We start from the raw sequence: 21,231 nt of genomic DNA on the forward strand, positions 1-21,231 counted from the left end.
TTATTAATTGTTTGATTGATTGATTAAATGATTGAATGACCTAAATGATTGATTAATTTATAAATTGATTGATCGATAGATTGATTGATTGACTGATTGATTGCTTGCTTTATTGATTGATAGATTTACTGATTGATTGGTAGTTGGATTGAATAATTGATTTTTTTATTGAATGTGTCTTCTATGTGAGCATTATTGCTATTCCGACTGTGACGTCAAGACACGTTAAAAAAGAGAAAATGTTTTTAAAATGAACTGGAACTTAAATTTTCTACCAGCCCTTCGTGGACAGGTAGTAAGATGTTTGCAGCACATGTCACTGGGTTTTAGTCTATGTATTTTTTTGTATTAGGCCTATCTGCCTTTTTATATGTATATAAACATAAATTGCTTGATGTGGGCCTAAGAAAAACGTAGTTTTCACACCGAGATTCGAACACTAGACCAAATGATTATAGTTTGGTTGCGTTTCCAACTTAACATAGAGGACAAGTGGTTGATTTAATTTAATATTCTATCAGGCACATTATACTAAAAGTATTGCATAAGTATTGCATAATACACAATCAGTGAGCTTAAGTGCCCAGATTGTTATTATGGGGTTTGGCTATACAGCACAAGTTCGAATACCCTTGGTGAGAATTCCTTGAGCACCAATCTTGGTAGTGATGTTTGCGCTTTAGAAATCGATATAATAATAATAATATTATTATTATTATTATTATTATTATTTATGTAGTTACTTATTTTTCATCTTTCGATTGTTTTGATTGTGGATGTGCCACTGTAACAAAAGTGATTCCGGAAGTTTAATCTAAATTAACTAAACTGGATAGGCGTAACACCTAATACATATGCATGAACTTATTAGCCTACCCACGCAGAACACGCTGCTGCAGACAATAACGTGGAAGAAGAAACTTTGCAGCACCTGGATTTATTATTTTAGTAAAGTAAACGTATCTTCAATATTATGTTTGTTTGCAGAACGTAATTTCTTCTATGGTAAGTACTCATTCGTTAGGTGCGAAAAGTATCTTATTCTGGAAAATAGAGAATAAAAACCTTTCTGGGAGTGGTTCAGAATCTAGGCCTAAATCAACTCTGCATGTCAGGCCTAACTGCAGGCTAATAGATCAAGGTTTGTATGTCCCGCGGTTGCAAGGTAGACCTAGGGCCTAAGTCAACTGTGGGCGTTATCTTATGCACTAGGCCTAGAGCCTATGGCATGTCGGGAAACCAATACTCCATTGGACACATTTTAATTTATGAATAATAAAAGTATCATGTACTGTACGTAGGCCTAAACCTAGGCCAAGGGCCATACATACGCTCTAATTAAAAGGTAATATTGATTACTTTTATACACCATTTTATCGGGTATATTTTGAAACAGCGCCGCTAACGTCTAGCGACTCACGTAGGATGAGTACTGTACTTCCAGTGGACTACCCTAAGCAGCAGCTGTCTATATTGCAAATTATCGACCACCACGCAGCGGATACCGCCGCTAGGCCTAGACCTTTGCGATCTTGCTAATTACTGTAATTACTGTATATGTAAACATTGAAATAGCTTTTAAATACTTGGAATTGTTTTTAATTGTTTTTTCTGTTTTAAATATTTGTGCTCGTTAGTAATTTAGATATATCTTTGATTTAACCATGATGGTGGTTAGTACGTAGAGCGAAATGCTAGGCCTCTGAAAGTCTCCCATGGTAGTTACCAGGTTGTTCGAAATTTTCATTTCAAATTTCTCGAAAATGGTCATTCCTGTGTATACTGCCCTCAATGATTATAAAATCATACAGGCGTACGTATTATTCAGAGGTATAGGCTGGGTGTGCCGCACCCCTCCCCATTAAAAAAAAAAAAAAGGCAAAATACTTCCTGAACTTTTAACAAATGATTAATTACGAAGCTTAATCATTGGTTAAAAGTTTATGGTTTCTAATTAAGTTTATTAACCAATAATTAGGACGGTATTGCGATAGTAACACCTGATCACTGAACAATATCAAGTCCGCTGCACCACGGTAGATGACTAGGTTTCCAGGGTCTGTCATATGATTTGTACCTAATTTTAGTTTTTGTGATGAATTATTTCGCTGTATTTTGTCTCTTTGTATGTATTTTTTCCTTGATGGCTACCACGGTATTATTTTGCCTTGATGTACTGTAATATTAAATGTCATAGTAATAATGTCATAGTAATTTGCACATTGGCCTTTATTATTATAAGATCCCCAAAAATGTGATGCTTTGAATAAAAAAAATGACTATTGACTAGTATTACAGCGATTTTAGTTTTCTAATGATCGTCCTTTTGAGAAAAGAGTGACAGATACAGGAATTCGTAATAGGGACTCAATAAGGGATTTTCACAGATTGAGGGTCCATCCACACTTTTACATTTTATGGTAAGGCACCTGAGGCCGAAAATGACACACTCAGATTAGATTTGAATACAATTTTCTTTTTTCAATTATTTAATTAATTTTTTTCGGGGGGGGGGGGGGGTGGGGGGAGGGGAGATTTTTGGGGAAGGCGAGAGTTTTGAACCCGCCACTAGAAAATGAGACAACTTTTAATATCTGAAACAAAAATCTAAAATCTATGAAAATCTATGGGGCACAGATGAGTAAATTTTAAGAATTTGACACTTTTTTTAGATGCCTGAAAACAGCACTTGGATACTCAAAATTTATGAAAACTACCATCCACCTCTGCCCATCATGGTTGAGGCTGAGATAAGACAATGGACGTTTCCGCTAAGCTCCGCCCCTTGGATATTGTTGCTAAGGTCCCACAAGACGGCAGTGTTAAATCATACGCGAACACGTGCGTTTGTGGGACAACACGTGTGTTTGCAAGACGCGCGCGCATTCCTAGCGCTGTTCTGATTAGTCAGTTGTTAAGTTTGATTGACATTCCGGAAAGGTCTATTGAATTTAGGACTTGCTGGAAAATGACACTTTACCAGGGGTTTATTTAAGAGCCGGCGGCCGGCGCATTCGATCGGCTACTACGATGTTTTCGCCGGCTACTTCAATCAATGCTGTACAAAAATTAATACAAAAACCACCAATATAAATAGCGCAACAGGTCTGTAAAAAAGAACCTTATTTACCTACACGAAGTTAATTTGCAATAGTATGCACTAATTTCGGTGTTCCTTTCTGTTGAAAGTTCATTAAAATGTCTACCAATTCTCAGACTCCATGTTTGACTTTCATGAACTCGCGGCGTAAACAAAGTTAAAGTTCAAAGTTTGGCAGTCGCACCTGGGTGAGTCCATCAAAGAAGCCACGCCTCCAAATCACATGTTAACCAATAAGATAATAGAAATTTCTCCTCCACCACGTGCTCAGGTGATGACGATTTACATCGCCCAAACTCTTTTTCCGTACATTGGGCTTCTGGGTTTTCTTACCGCGAAGAAGAAAACAGATCGTCATTTTAAAATTAATTTGTGTATGACTACGAACCTTTTATTTTCATTTCATTTTTATTTTACTAGCCCTCTTTGTGATGACATAGATATTTCGGAAATGATACATAATAAAAAAAAAACCAACACTGGCTCAAATTCATTTACACTCGGTGGCGGAGGTAGCAAGCTGAACCAACTACAGTATATTGAATGCTGGTTACACTCACAATTTCAGAGTTATAGTAGGCCCTCAGTGATTAAAACGGCAAAGCAAGCCAAAATCATCTCAATTCACGACATCACATGAGACATTTTTTTTCCAATGTGGTATCCATTTCTTTTCGATATCTGCGTAAATTTTAGAACTATATTTTGCTCTCCTTAGATGTTTTCTTCAACGCAGATCTAGGGCGCATAGGCCTAAATGGTGAATCCCCACAAATTTCAACATGTTTGTGAAAAGTAAACAACTTCATTATTATAAAAATTGTATTTTCAATTTATTTTGGTGGATTTTATTAAATGTGTATAAACTTAAAAAAGAATGTATTTCAATTATTGAATCAATGTTCTGACTTTAAATTCCGATGTTGAGCTCGAAAAATTCTAGGCCTATTCTAACCTACTCAGTAAGTATACTAATCAAGGAAGTTGTGATCATCACTGCATGTGATTGCACATGTGCAACCACTGTGCAGTGTATACTAAGAAGTTTGAATGGGAAACTAATTTTCCGTACCATATGACATACCACGATGTTCAATCATCATCAATCAATGTGTTTGAATCGATATTAGGCCTACAGGAAAATAATTTGTTAATAAAACATTGATAAACATTGTTCATTTTGTAGGATGCTTGAATACCAAACAAAATTAAGGAATATCATATGAGTGAGTACTGTATGTGTGTAAACTTGTCACTTTCTTATCTGTGCCTGAGATAGCCAGCTAAGTCATGGTCCTAGCAACTGAGGTAGGCTGCAGGCTTATATGGCGCCTAAGGCCTAGATATAGCCTACACAGTGGCTGTAGGCCTCTAACCTAGGCCTAAACTCACGATACGATATTTTCAGCTATGATATTCCTCTCATGAATTAAATTTAGGCTTTTTGAGATTCGCGAAAGTTTAATGTCGCGAAAACGGCGGAAATTATCAATTCGCGAAAGTTTCTGGTTTACAGTATCTATTTAGGCTAGGCCTATGTATGAAGATACAGTATATGTAAAAATATCAACTTTTTTACAGCTCATTAGTTAATTCTGAAAACTGTTTAAAAAAAAATGATGTAGAGAAATGCCATCAAATGGGCTTAAAAAACTTGAATACCCTGGAGCGCAATGGCGCTAGCCAAGAAACGCAAAATTCATGTGTTTTTAATTCACAATTCAAAAAGTATGTTCGCCACTGGTGGCGCACCATCGAGATCAACGAACTCAACTCTGGAAAAAGTATACTGTTTGAAAGCATGGAGGTCCATGTTGTTGGTTATGCTGTAATATCTGTGAAGAACGGTGGAATGGCCGATGTTGAAAGATATTTAAAGGTATGTTGACTTCTTTTTAAACAGTTTTATGTGATTGTGATAAAAAAATCATATGTTCTATATTCAGTTTTGTGACTTGGAAATGGATGGTTTAGAGGCCTGCACTCATCGTTACCCTACCTGGCCTAAGCCTAGCCGCCTCCTCGAGCCATTTCTTCCCTGTACGAGCTAGGGCCTAGACTAGGCCTAGGCCAACCGTCCTTAAAATACCTTAGGTCTAGACCTCAGGGTTTTTGAAGTCAAGCTATGTACACCTAGACAAGACTATCGATATTTTAACAAGAATAGAAAAATTAGGTTACATACATTTTGAGATAATATTTTCGTCATTTTTTTATGTTTACAGATTTGTTTGCCATGATTGAACTGCATCCAAATTCCGCTCTTCTCTTAGCAGCAAAGAAGCTACTAGACTACTACTACTGTTGAATACAATATTAAACTAACCACTAACCACATACCAGAAAAGAACTGTAAATTGGTGTAATTAATGATATTGATGTAGTAGTCCTAAGTGTAAATAAATGAATAATGTACAATATTAGAGGCCTACTGTGTACAGGTTAGTAGATTCCAGAATTTATGTAATTTCATGGTATTAATTTACATTGTTGTGTAAATAAAAATGAAAGGAAGAGCAAGTTAACTGTGTGCTTGATCATTGAATGTCAAGTATTTGATATTATGAGTAGTTGAGTATTGGCTGCAACGCGACGCGTGCAGGCGGCCAAAGGTTCCCGACAAAATCTCCTGCGAATGGAGTTCTTCGACTTGGGACCCCTGATTTCTATAAATTAAAGCTTAGATTTTCACAATTATGTTGTGGTAAACGGCAACAAAAAATAGTGGTATGAATTTTAGAATATTCATTGTGGGCATGTAATAACATACTGTATTGTTCTAATGAGGATTCACCTAAAAATACTGTTTTTAAGTCGTCAGACCAGTTAAACTTCACATCAACTGTCTGAAAATGAGCACATAAATTGAATTATTTTTTGCAAACCTGCTCGTGACCCAACGCAAAAGTTTGGCACAATTCGAAATAAATATAGTGTAGGCCCTATTTTTTTCTTATTGTTTACATGCCAGGGCTATTGTGCCCTCGTACTCGTGCGGCCGTCGTTCCCTTCAGGTTTCTTTCCACTAGGCCCTGGTATTCACAAACATACCAATGATCCCGATTCGATCGATATCATCATCATAAATTATATTTACCCAATATTAAGAAACTTCTATCTGATAGCACCGAGGTGTTATACAGAAGACTGTTCAAGATTGACAAGTATGAACTTGGGATGTGTTACAGCCTTCTTGACAAGCAATCCACCTAATCCTAACCATCCGTTCCATGAATGCACAATAAATGTCTATTTCAGTAGGTATCACAACGGACATAACCACAAAACTAATAACAGTGTACAGATTTCACAAATTGCACAGATTTTGTTTGATAAATTTTCTCATTTCTTGTTTGAAATTGATATTAAAAAATATATGTATGGAAACATTATTTTATTACCTTTATTTTCATGTGTCTATCATTTCATAACCCAAAATAATCTTATGAAAAAAACGAATTTAAAGTGAACCATTATTGCCGTGTTGCGCGGTCGTCGGCAGAAAATTCGAGCGCGACTAAAATGATGCAAGCTTCTTCAGTGAGCTGTTGCGATTTCGCCCTTTTCACAACCAATGTGTTTTTAACATAATAAAGTAGTCCGTAAATTAAGCTTTAATTTAATATAAAAATCGCTATGATATTGATTAATAATTTATTGATAAAATTACAATCAAAATGTTTGCAGCAATTTTACTCAAACAAATACTCATCTGAAATGATCGATCTTTATATCATTTGAATGAGAATTTTATAGCGATTCCAAAGGTACCAATATCATTATAGTCATGAGCGTAGTGATTTCGCGAGCGACGCAAAAGTGAACAGTCCCCAGACAAACATGTGAGTGGAACGACCTCGACATCAACATGCGAGTGTGACGTTTTGACAGATGGAACATCATGGTGCCGATCGGAGGGCCGGTGCGAAATTCCACTGCAGAAGAAAGCGAACGTGATGGAAAACAAACTGTCATTGAAAATTAATTAGGTAAGATTTTGCCAAATTATGTTATTTACCAACGATCAGCATTTATTTTATAATCATTTACATTATTTGATTTTATTAGGGGTTAAGTGAAGTTGGACGAACCGTCCACTTAAAATTTCAGGCCTACGCTACCGCGGTTTGCACTGTACGTAAGCCTATGCTAGGCACCGTTTTATAATCGGCTTAAATGTTTCTTTTACGTAGGTATTGATATAAATTTAGAACTTAGTTAGCTATTAAAATGTTATTATTTAGTGTTTGTATCAAAGAATGTAAAAATTGAATACGGAAATACACCGTAAAAATAGAATAAACTTTGTTGACATGATACTTCGATCGCCAGGCTAGGCTGCACCATTTCAAATTTGGGGTGGCGTATTAAAAATAAATATTTTTAATATGGTTTTAACATTACATCTGCCGATTTAGATTATTTCGAAGAATGTTTGATTGAATTATAATATCTTATTTAATAATTTTACTTTAATCCAAATGGCATGTTTTTATCTATCTGTTTTGAATTTAATTATAAACCCTAATTAATAAGTGGTACAGTATTTCCTAAATCATCAGCCAAATACTGTATATTACTGTACTGTATTGCTTCCCTAAAAGGATCCAGTAAATGATAATGTAATATTATTGTCTTATGATTTTTGATATAAATAACCGCATCTTTGTAAATTAAAATATAATTACCGTACTGTATATGTATTCCTTTCCTATTGTGTTGTTTGTACAGTGATCTGTATTGTTTGTTGTTTGGGTTTGATATTGTGTATGTACAAACCATCTTAAATGGATTTGTTTCAGACACCATTTAAAAATACAGAAAATTCATTTTTTTTATTTCAATTTTTTTTAATAATCACAGGTTTGCAATCAATGTGAAAAATTGAAGAAAAAAACTGCATCCAAGAAAGCTGAACTTGATGCACTGCTTTATATAATTTAAATATCACTATAATCACTTTATATATCATTATATTCATTTTATGAGTAAATCTAACTACAATTTGAAGCACTTTAATTTTATTTTAGCTTTTTGGCATTTTTCTCTCTTGGACATTGGTCATATTTACCTAATTTGCATATTTAAAAAGCCCATATCTTAAAATATATTATGAATTATTTTGTGAAAAAAATTAGACTCACTCTACTCATAGATGTTAATAAGTTTGCAAAGTTTCATGCATTTTCTTTGTTTAGTTCTAAAGTTATGCCTGGCCAAAATGTGATATTTGATCATATTTTGCGATTTCCCTGCCGACAGTTTTTATCAATTTTTAACAAAATGTGTATTTTGGTAAAGCATATTTGAGATATAAAGCATTGTATGCAGTATTTTTTATGGGATATTGGCAATAAATGTCATGGACAATGGCTAAATGAGATGGTTTTCTTGTGTATTTTTTGTTTTAAAGGATATTTAATGACTTTTTGATCATTCCTGTATATTATGGAAATTTGACCAAGTTACAAGTTACCTTGAAGACGACTTTAACTGCTCATAAAATCTAAACCGCTCAACCAATTAAAAAAATTTAAAGTGTTTTTTGTTTCATTTTCTGAGATGCAACTGACAAACAAATAAAATTTAACAGAATAGGGAGTTAAAATTTTTGGTTGTGATACCTAATTTCAGTGTAGACTTCCATAATTCACCTGCACACATGTTAGTGTTATTTTCAACTATGTATGAGGTTCTCCTACTGTCGATTTTACAGTTTTTCTTGTTGTACAATACAATATCATTATAAATGATGTTTACCCAATATCATGAAACTTCAATCTGATAACATGGAGATTATTCTATTAGAATGCTGTATGAGAAGGTTATATATAATTACATTGGGATGTGTTAAAGTCAAGTTTTATCCAACTGATATTGGTGTTGAATATATATAAATACAAACCCTATGAAATAATGTTATTCAAGGGAGAATTAATTGAAATTAATATTACACATTTACTTTTAAACCATTTTTATTAATAATGTAAATCTTATTATTTGTTGGTTAAACCTAATGTCATTTTTCTATTACAGGCTCTTTGCAACTTGACTCATTTGCATACTTCACTAGACCATGGTTTCATCACAATGATGTTTTATGATAATGAATATTCATTGTCAGACACTTGAAACTACAAAAATCAGGAAACTGCTGAAATGACACCACAGCAAGAGCAACATCTAGATAGCATGTGCATGTGCGTTTCACCACAGCGAATCATGAATGTTGTAACCTTCTACCGCTTGGCCAGGGAACATTTAAGTACAAGTAAGTCCACAATCAGACCAAACATAAGTTATATATCACTAAACTTCTTGACAAACAATCATAACCATCCATTTCATGAATGCACAATAAATATTTCAGTGTAGACCAGGTAGTGTTAATGTCCTACTCAATGGGGGACTTCCAGCACCGCTAGACCTTCACTATGCATATTGACAAGTATTACTTTACAGACTTCTTGACAAACAATCCATCTAACCATAAGCATCTGTTCCATGAATGCATAATTAATGTCAATTTAATTTTTTTTTCTTACTTAATGTTGTCATAAAATTTTTGTTTTAATTCTTTTCATTTTCCATTCTCTTCACCATGTAGGCCAATAAAAATAATGCTGTTAAAAACATCCTCCAATCTTAAATTTAAAATTGTACTGTATATGAGTGTTCTTATCTTCTCGGTTTTACAGTTTTTCTTATTTGTGCAATACAATACCATCATATTTACCCAGTACAGTATTATGAAACTTACCCTATAGCATGGAGGTATAATACCTCGTGCTATAGAAGAATGTCCAAGATTGACAAGTATTAACATGAGATGTGTGTCTATATGATAACCATCTGTATCATGAATGCACAATTAATGTCAATTAGATATTTTTTTCTTACTTGTGCAATACAATATCATTATAAATGATGTTTATCCAATTATCATGAAGCTTCAATCTGATAGTATGGCGGTATTATCCATGCTATCAGAATGCTGTACGAGAAGGTTGAGGAGAATTACATTGGGATATGTTATAGTCAAGTTTTATCCAACTGATGTTGGTGTTGAATATTCTATATAAATACAAACCCTATGAAATATTACTGTTATTTAAGGCAGAATTCATTTACTGTAAATTAATATTACATATTTACTTTTACCATTAAAAAAAAAAAGTAAATCTTAATATTTGTTGGTTAAATATAATATCATTTTTGTATTTCAGGCTATTTGCTAGTTGACCATTTGCATAATTCACCCAGACCATGGTCTTATCACAATGATGTAATGTTAATGAATATTCATAGTCAGACACTTGAAACAACAAAAATCTGGAAACTGCTGAAATGACACCACAGCAAGAGCAACTTTTAGATAGCATATACATGTGCATTTCACCACAGTGGATCACACGCTCATTGTAACCTTTTACCGCTTGGATAGGCCAGGGAACATTTTAAAGTAAGTCCACAATCAGACCAACACATAAATTACTTATATATCACTAACCTTCTTGACAAACAATTTGCTAATCATGACCATCCATTTCATGAATGCACAATAAATATTTCAGTGTAGACCAGGTAGTGTTAATGTCCTACTCAATGGGGGACTTCCAGCAGCACCGCTAGACCTTCACTATGCATATTGACAAGTATTACTTTACAGACTTCTTGACAAACAATTCATCTAACCATAAGCATCTGTTCCATGAATACACAATTAATGTCAATTTAATTTTTTTTTCTTACTTATACAATACAATATCATGAAACTTCAATCTGATAGTATGGAGGTATTATCCATGCTATCAGAATGCTGTACGAGAAGGTTGAGGAGAATTACATTGGGATGTGTTATAGTTAAGTTTTATCCAAATGATGTTGAATATTATATGTAAATACAAATCCTATGAAATAATGTTATTTAACGGATAATTAATTTAAATTAATATTACACATTTACTTTTACCATCCAGCAGCACCGCTAGACCTTCACTATGCATATTGACAAGTATTACTTTACAGACTTCTTGACAAACAATCCATCTAACCATAGGCATCTATTCCATGAATGCACAATTAAAGACAATTTAATTTTTTTTTCTTACTTATAAAATACAATATCATGAAACTTCAATCTGATAGTATGGAGGTATTATCCATGCTATCAGAATGCTGTACGAGAAGGTTGAGGAGAATTACATTGGGATGTGTTATAGTCAAGTTTTATCCAAATGATGTTGGTGTTGAATATTATAAGTAAATACAAATCCTATGAAATAATGTTATTTAAGGGATAATTAATTTAAATTGATATTACACATTTACTTTTACCATTTTTTAAATTAATGTAAGTCTTAATATTTGTTGGTTAAATCTAATATCATTTTTGAATTACAGGCTGTTTGCTAGTTGACTCATTTGCGTAATTCACCAGACCATGGTCTCATCACAATGATGTAATGATAATGAATATTCATAGTCAGACACTTGAAACTACAAAAATCAGGAAACTGCTGAAATGACACCACAGCAAGAGCAACATCTAGATAGCATGTGCATGTGCGTTTCACCACAGCAAATCACGAAAGTTGTAATCTTCTACTGCTTGGCCAGGGAACTTTTAAGTACAAGTAAGTCCACATTCAGACCAAACACACAAGTTACTTATATATCACTAAACTTCTTGACAAACAACCATAACCATTCATTTCAATGAATGCACAATAAATATTTCAGTGTAGACCAGGTAGTGTTAATGTCCATATTTTCTACTATGTACGAGGTTCACCTTCTTGATTTTACAGTTTTTAGCTGTAGGTTTCCAGGTTCTATCATATGATTTGTACCCAATTTTAGTTTTTGTGATGAATTATTTCGCTGCATTAGGACTTCTGGAAACTAGACTTAAGCCCCTCTCCCACTAGGGGTTTTTTCAGCATACGAGTTACAAGAGAATGCCGAGTTGCTAACTCGGCAAACTCGGCAAAAACTTGTAGGATGATTCGGAAAGCTCGGAGTGGACTCTTACCTACTCGTAGCAGCTCTGAACTCGTGGCGCTAATTTTGAACATGTTCAAAATTATCGCCACGAGTAGATAACTCGTAGTAAACTTGAAGAACTCGTAAGTAGCTCGTAGAGTACTCGGGGTACTCCTACCTAGCTTGAAACACTACTCTGGATACTCGTCGGCGGTTTTGTCATCTACGAGTTTGAGGCGAGCACCCAAAAACGAGTACGAGTAAGTACGAGCGCACCGAGTTGGCTCGTACCCAACTCGTATCTAATTCGGTACAAACTTGTTACGCTCTTAATAATTTTTCTATTACAGGCTGTTTGCTACATGACTCATTTGCATAATTCAACAGACCATGGTCTCATCACAATGATGTATTATGATAATGAATATTCATTGTCAGACACTTGAAACTACAAAAATCAGGAAACTGCTGAAATGACACCACAGCAAGAGCAACATCTAGATAGCATGTGCATGTGCGTTTCACCACAGCGAATCACAAAAGTTGTAACCTTCTACCGCTTGGCCAGGGAAAATTTAAGCACAAGTAAGTCCACAGTCAGACCAAACTTATATATCACTAAACTTCTTGACAAACAATCATAACCATCCATTTCATGAATGCATTTCTTAAGGAAGCGTGTTCGTCATTGTTCAGATTGCAAGTGGTCTCTATATTCTATATAGTGTGTATCAACCAATCACAGCCAATGCTTTATAGCAAATAATGCGTCTGTGTTGAGTCTAGTTAGTAGCGATATATACTGCTGTTTCGTGGTGCTTGCAGGGCTAAGTGGTCTAGAATATGAAATAATACTTAAAGAAATTATGATTTTCTTTTGTCCCTACTCTACTCTCTTACTTTTGGCAGGATAATTTTGCTAAATTAAAAAATAATGTTTATATTTCTCCCGCCCGCCCCTAAACACTAAAAAAATTAGATGTGCTAAACAAGATATTAAAAAAGTATCGTCTTATATAAGGCCAATACCTGATTTTCAACAAAAATTGCGTAGAAAACAGCCTTAATTATGTCATCATCATTCCTGATGATGACATAATTAATGTTGAAATATTGAATCCCAACACGATTGCGTGCATTTCGATATTTGGAATATGTATTATACTGTAACATAAAGGTTAGTTTAGTACAATAAAATAGATTTCCCAAATGTTGACATTCGAGCATGTTTTGGCCATTATCTCCAAAACAGGATTTGCAACGAGTAAGTGATTTGGCTTGTATTTGCCACATATGTCTACACTCAGTGCGAGAGACATTATAAGCGTAATTTTGCTATTGAAGGCTCACCATCTAAAATTAGCATACTGTCACTATATGTTAATTTAAACTGAGTAAACTGATATGTCATGTGGCGGTATTGTATACTTTAGTTTAGAGAAGCCGTAATACATTTTAAATAATAATAATAATCATATATTTTAATACAATAACAAAAGCACTAAGTAGAGAGCATATCTCCGCCCACTGCAAATCCCTTTCTCAAAAATAAATCCCTTAAAAAATATGTTCCTACTTTCCAACCACCAACCACAGACTACTTAAAAAAAATTACACTTAAACACGAAAGTTGCATTCAGATCAGTTGATTAGTTTTTGGGATATCTGATCTGAGACATTTTGCTTTGAATAGTCCATATTGACATCCACACCAAAATTTAATCACTCAATTTTTCAAATGCCTTTTATTGTATCAGTTGTACACCTGCCTATGCCTTATATCTTTTGGCTTTAACACACTGGAACGTCACACTCTTATACCTGACAAAAAAATACATACCATGTACTGTATTAGTGTTCAAATAAAATGGAAATATTATGCTAATATAAATATGGGAGTTTTTAGCGTCACATTGTACAGTATAGGTGTATTAAAAATAATTCCCAATTTCAGTGTAGACTTCCCACAATTCACCTGCACACATGTTAGTGTTAATGTCCGTATTTTCAACTACGTATGAGGTTCTCTTACTGTCGATTTTATAGTTTTTCTTGTTGTGCAATACAATATCATTATAAATGATGTTCACCCAATATCATGAAACTTCAATCTGATAACATGGAGGTATTATCCATGCTATTAGAATGCTGTATGAGAAGATTATATATAATTACATTGGGATGTGTTATAGTCAAGTTTTATCCAACTGATGTTGGTGTTGAATATATATAAATACAAACCCTATGAAATAATTTTCTTCAAGGGAGAATTAATTGAAATTAATATTACACCTTTACTTTTAAACCATTTTTATTATTAATGTAGATCTTAATAGTTGTTGGTTAAACCTAATATCATTTTTCTATTACAGGCTGTTTGCTACATGACTCATTTGCATAATTCAACAGACCATGGTCTCATCACAGTGATGTATTATGATAATGAATATTCATTGTCAGACACTTGAAACTACAAAAATCAGGAAACTGCTGAAATGACGCCACAGCAAGAGCAACATCTAGATAGCATGTGCATGTGCGTTTCACCACAGCGAATCACAAAAGTTGTAACCTTCTACCGCTTGGCCAGGGAACATTTAAGCACAAGTAAGTCCACAATCAGACCAAACACATAAGTTACTTATATATCACTAAACTTCTTGACAAACAATCATAACCATTCATTATTTTAATAACAAAAGCACTAAGTAGAGAGCATATCTCCGCCCACTGCAAATCCCTTTCTCAAGAATAAATCCCTTAAAAAATATGTTCGTACTTTCCAACCACCAACCACAGACTACTTAAAAAAAATTACACTTAAACACGAAAGTTGCATTCAGATCAGTTGATTAATTTTTTGGGATATCTGATCTGAGACATTTTGCTTTGAATAGTCCATATATTGACATCCACACCAAAATTTAATCACTCAATTTTTCAAATGCCTTTTATTGTATCAGTTGTACACCTGCCAATGCCTTACATCTTCTGGCTTTAACACACTGGAACGTCACACTCTTATACCTGACAAAAAAAAATACATACCATGTACTGTATTAGTGTTCAAATAAAATGGAAATATTATGCTAATATAAATATAGGAGTTTGGTTTTTAGCGTCACATTGTACTCTACGGATAAAAAATACTGCAACTTTTGCTACGCGTAGGCTTCGTAGGCTACGTGTAGGATTAACGTAGTCTACGCGTAGTAAACGCGTAGGCAAAACCTAGGGTTTGCACATGCATCGGGAGCGAATGCACCGCAGCTGGCTTCGTACAACATAGCTAGGCTGGATATCGCCGCAGATCGCCGTCTCACTACGTTGGTAAATACTGGCCTGAAGGTCAATATCAGTAAACATAACTCGCGCGAACCAATATTCGTAAGCAGATATTTTGGCGTTTTTTATTAAATCAAACTGTTTTTTTATGTGCTGAGCCTGGAGCAGAACTTTATAATTTTTGAAAAAAATTGACCAGTATGTAGAAAATATAATATAGATCTACTTTTTGTTTATTCTAGTAGGCCTAAATAGTAGAACATCACATTTTATTTAATTTTAAATGGAATGATGGGATTATGAAGAATTGTGTAGGACTACCCTATGTACTACGTAGTCTACTGTATTTCGTCACTAGATAGTGAAATTAATTATAAACAAAAAATATATCAGCCTGCCTTATCATCTTATATTTCCTCCATGCTTATATGAGGAGTTGATTCATTTGTGATCTCTTCCTATTCAAGCTGATGTGAATTATTTTAGTATTCCAACTTTTAATAGAAAAAAAAAAAAAATAAATACAAACCTTCCGGGATTCCACTACCAATCGCCGCCCAGGCTTTGCCCAGACGGTACCATGTATCATGTGCTTTTTTGTTGCGCAGCAGTAAAAAGGCGGCAGGTCTCAAAGTTTATGCAGAGTCAGCGCGATCTTCATTTTCAGATAGATGGTTGTAGAAAGGCGAAACAATTTGTATTTAAATCATCTACGGACATCAAATAGCAATGATGGTTTGTTAGCACACTCTGCACGTTTTCCCATAGTGGCTGATGGGACATGTTGTTTACTTCTGGGATTTATTTTAGGACGAGGCCTAATGCAATGACAATGTCGGTAGGCGCGCTGTCGGTAGGCGCTGGCAGGCTTAGGTAACTGACGAAGCCGCCGGTAATTATTAGGCTTAGGCCTAGAAAGGGCAGATTAAAGCATTCATACGATTATCGTATATTAAACGCCTAATTAAAGAAACTCTCTTTACATTCATTTTACTAGACAGTACGTCTGTTCCGACGAACGTTCAGATCTTGTATAGGCAGTGATAGGCGACTGATAATGTGTTAAACAGCTGATGCATTACGATGCGTTACAATGCGTAGCGATCGCTACGTAGCGGTTCGTGCTACACAAATCCTACGCGTAGCTACGCGTGCTACGAAGGCAGTAATTTTTATCTGTACTGTATAGGTGTATTAAAAATAATTCCCAATCATTTCTGAAAAAAGTGAAGTTAGTACATATAAAACGCTGTACAGCTTTACTGTAATTGCACTAATTTAGATATTCATCATATAACTACAGTATTGTTTATGCCTACAGTAATACAGTAAACCTATTTTTTAAATGGTCCTAGAGATATTTACTGTAGATGTGGGACCTGGCCTCAATGCACACCTGACTTTGGATCGTCACCAACAATTCAAATTTATTTTCCTTGTAACTTGATTAAACTTTCACGAAAGATTCATTCACATCATTTTATTAGTTTTTAAAATATCTGGTCTGGGACGTTTTCATTTGAATGGTCTTCATATCTATACCCCTTTTTTCATTGAAGCATGACAAATTATTGTGGAAAGGGAAATTTTGATCTATTGATTATCCTTAGGTTAGAAATATTTAGGTGGGACCTTAGGATATTAAATGACCCTCAAACTCACACCTGAATTTCGATCATCATCAACACTTAATAATATCTTCCTTGTAATTTGGTTAAACTTCATTCATATCAGTTGATTTTTAAAATATCTTGTCTTAGAATGTTTGCTCTAAAATCCTAATTGGTCCTTACATCCACACCCAAATCCAGAATTATTATTATTATTACTTCAGAAGTCGTGAAAACTCATTTCCCGCCATTTAGAAATCAAAAATTTTCCAGGGAGAACCTAAATTCCCCTTTCACGTTGGGGTTCATTGATTCATGGAATCGTTTTCAAAGGGGCAACCTTTCCAGGGGGAGACACCCAGATCAACCTTTCTCTAGGGGGTTTATCGATTCATGGAAAAAAGAGTATGCAACTACTCAATTCTTTGATGTATGTATATAACAGGCCTTTTTAATGTAATATGAATGAGAACATTAAGCTAACTGTTTTCAAGAGCGAGAAACCCTTGAATTTTGAAGAACTTGTCATTATGATACACCCAGCTCAAAAGTTGTGAAAGTTCATTTCCCAGCCTCTAGGAATCAAAATTTGAGGATCTTCGGACTGCCTTTTTTTTGGGGGGTTTTTCGGAAAAATCACCTACATTTGAAACCAGACCCCTGATTCATATTCTCATTCATTTTACTAGTTGGGGGCCCCTCCCACTTTGAAAACGTTCCACCAGCCCTGCATTCTCAACCAATAATACCGTAGTTCTTTCCAGAACTATCTTTGTTGTGTACTGCAAGCATTATATAAAATGCATCCTGTCATTTTCATTCTGAATGTAATATTTAATTATGTTATGATTAATAGTTCATAAAATTAAAATTTAATTATTTTGACAATATTTATATATTTTTTTCTAGAATTATAATAATTAAATTAACAATTAAACATTTTGATATTTATGGTGCATTTGTATTTTCTCATCCTAAATCTAATTAATGCAATTTATTTTACAATAGAAACTCTGAAGAAAATTTAGACACTGCACCTCTGCAATGAGTGGACCAGCCCTGCTTGGCTGAATGGCGAATTTTGCTTCCTCTACTGAATGGTGAGTGTGCTACAAAAACTTTGTGAATTTTCTTGTCCATTTTGTGTCCATTGCAAATTGCATTGTGGGATAAATAAATGCTAACACTGATTTCACATTTGATACTTGTTTCTAAAATTATTTGATTTACATGTAATAATAAATAACTTTAAAATGTTTGTTTTAATAATAAATAACTTTAAATTGTTGTATTAATTTTCGTAAATGTTTCAATTAAAAGTAACTTTAAATATTTTCCCTTTCCACTGGACTTATAAATTCTTGTATAAATTTGCGTAAATATTTCAATTAAAAATACCTTTAAATGTTTCCCCTTTCCACTGGACCTAAAAAATTGTATTAATTTGCGTAAATTTTTCAATTACAAATAACTTTAAATATTTTCCCTTCCACTGGACTTATAAATTCTTGTATAAATTTGCGTAAACATTTCAATTAAAAATAACTTTAAATGTTTCCCCTTTCCACTGGACCTAAAGAATTGTATTAATTTGCGTAAATTTTTCAATTACAAATAACTTTAAGTATTTTCCCTTCTAACGGACTTATAAAATGTTGTATAAATTTGCGTAAATGTTTCAATTAAAAATAACTTTAAATATTTTCCCTTTCCACTGGACTTATAAATTGTTGTATAAATTTGTGTAAATGTTTCAAATAAAAATAAATTTAAATATTTGCCCTTTCCACTGGACTTATAAATTGTTGTATAAATTTGCGTAAATTTTTCAATTAAAAATAACTTTAAATATTTTCCCTTTCCACTAGACTTATAAATTATATAAATTTGCGTAAATGTTTCAATTAAAAATAACTTTAAATGTTTTCCCTTTCCACTGGACCTAAAAAATTGTATTAATTTGAGTAAATGTTTCAATTAAAAATAACTTTAAATATTTTCTCTTCCACTGGACTTATAAAATGTTGTATAGATTTGCGTAAATATTTCAATTAAAAATAACTTTAAATATTTTCCCTTTTCACTGGACTTACATATTGTTCTATTAATTTGCGTAAATGTCTCAATTAAAAATAACTCTAAATATTTTCCCTTCCACTACACTTATAAAATGTTGTATAAATATCCGTAAATATTTCAATTAATAATAATAATAATAATAATATTTATTCGGCAAAGCAAAAAGTATACATACAATATTCTTGCCAGGAGTAAGTAATAGGCATAAGCCCAAACAGTAAACTGCTCTTACTCCATCATCAAAAACAAATACAATGACAATACAATATAAATATATACAAAAAAAAAAAAGAAGTAAATTCCAAAATAAATTGATTTAACTATAACAAAATGAAAAACAGAGATAATTAATAGTTATTATTATTAATATTTTGAGATCAAGTGTTTTGTGAGCTGGGCTTTAAAGTCCGAAATGGATGTACATTGTTTAATTTCATTAGGAAGTTGTTCCCATAATCTAGGAAAAATAATATAAGATGAATTTAAAAATGTATTAGTCTTGGCTTTCCAATGTATTAATCGCCCTTCACACCTTTCACTTGATCTCACAAGATTATTAAACGACAATGGACATTGGCCATTCATTATTTTAAAACCTAACGTTAGTCGATATACTTTAAAAATATCCTCCATGCTTAAATATTCAAAATCCTTAATCTATATAAATATGACATCAATTAAAAATAACTTTAAATATTTTTCCTTTCACTAGACTTATAAAATGTTGCATAAATTTGCGTAAATATTTCAATTAAAAATAACTTTAAATATTCTCCCTTTTCATTGGACTTACAAATTGTTGTATTAATTTGCGTAAATGTTTCAATTGAAAATAACTTTAAATATTTTCCCTTTCCACTAGACTTATAAATTATATAAATTTGCGTAAATGTTTCAATTAAAAATAACTTTAAATGTTTCCCCTTTCCACTGGACCTAAAGAATTGTATTAATTTGCGTAAATGTTTAAATTACAAATAACTTTAAATATTTTCCCTTTCCAATGGACATAAAAATTATTGTATAAATTTGCTAAATGTTTCAATTAAAAATAACTTTAAATATTTTCCCTTTCCACTGGACTTAGAAATTGTTGTATTAATTTGAGTATATGTTTCAATTAAAAATAACTTTAAATATTTTTTCTTCCACTGGACTTATAAAATGTTGTATAAATTTGCGTAAATGTTTCAATTAAAAATAACTTTAAATATTTTCCCTTTCCACTGGACTTACAAATTGTATTAATTTGCGTAAATGTTTCAATTGAAAATAACTTTAAATATTTTCCCTTTCTACTAGACTTATAAATTCTTGTATAAATTTGCGTAAATATTTCAATTAAAAATAACTTTAAATGTTTCCCCTTTCCACTGGACCTAAAAAATTGTATTAATTTGCGTAAATTTTTCAATTACAAATAACTTTAAATATTTTCCCTCCTACTAGACTTATAAAATGTTTTTTAAATTTGCGTAAACATTTCAATTAAGAATAACTTTAAATGTTTGCCCTTTCCACTGGACCTAAAGAATTGTATTAATTTGCGTAAATTTTTCAATTACAAATAACTTTAAATATTTTTTCTTCCACTGGACTTATAAATTGTTGTATAAATTTGCGTAAATATTTCAATTAAAAATAACTTTAAATGTTTTCCCTTTCAACTGGACCTAAAAAATTGTATAAATTTGCGTAAATGTTTCAATTAAAAATAAATTTAAATATTTTCCCTTTCCACTGGACTTATAAAATGTTGTATAAATTTGCGTAAATATTTCAATTAAGAATAACTTTAAAATATTTTCCCTTTCCACTGGACTTACAAATTGTTGTATTAATTTGCGTAAATGTTTCAATTGAAAATAACTTTAAATATTTTACCTTTCCACTAGACTTATAAATTCTTGTATAAATTTGCTAAAATGTTTCAATTAAAGATAACTTTAAATAATTTCCCTTTCCCCTTGACTTATAAATTGTATAAATTTGCGTAAATTTTTCAATTAAAAATAACTTTAAATATTTTCCCTTTCACTGGACTTATAAAATGTTGTATAAATTTGCGTAAATATTTCAATTAAAAATAACTTTAAAATATTTTCCCTTTCTACTGGACTTACAAATTGTTGTATTAATTTGCGTAAATGTTTCAATTGAAAATAACTTTGA

The 21,231-nt window shown here is 32.6% G+C and overlaps 1 long non-coding RNA gene across 4 annotated transcripts in view; it reads left to right on the top strand.

Annotated features, from left to right (window-relative positions):
- Nucleotides 1–885: 885 nt before the first annotated feature.
- Nucleotides 886–21,231, top strand: part of LOC117108712 — a 25,259-nt gene continuing 4,913 nt past the window's right edge. The window contains exons 1-7 of one of the 4 annotated variants that reach the window (XR_004445403.1): nucleotides 886–1,005; nucleotides 9,137–9,371; nucleotides 10,327–10,562; nucleotides 11,504–11,736; nucleotides 12,436–12,670; nucleotides 14,458–14,692; nucleotides 17,989–18,080. This is a non-coding gene — a long non-coding RNA (uncharacterized LOC117108712). Of the gene's footprint in view, nucleotides 1,006–4,841; nucleotides 4,980–7,030; nucleotides 7,090–9,136; nucleotides 9,372–10,326; nucleotides 10,563–11,503; nucleotides 11,737–12,435; nucleotides 12,671–14,457; nucleotides 14,693–17,988; nucleotides 18,081–21,231 lie in introns of those variants that run through there. The other 3 variants (XR_004445404.1, XR_004445405.1, XR_004445406.1) reach the window with 3 other exon arrangements.

This window comes from Anneissia japonica, unplaced genomic scaffold, assembly GCF_011630105.1.
Source record: "Anneissia japonica isolate Jap-2015-1 unplaced genomic scaffold, ASM1163010v1 scaffold1587_len1432017_cov164, whole genome shotgun sequence".
Lineage (NCBI taxonomy): Eukaryota > Metazoa > Echinodermata > Crinoidea > Comatulida > Comatulidae > Anneissia > Anneissia japonica.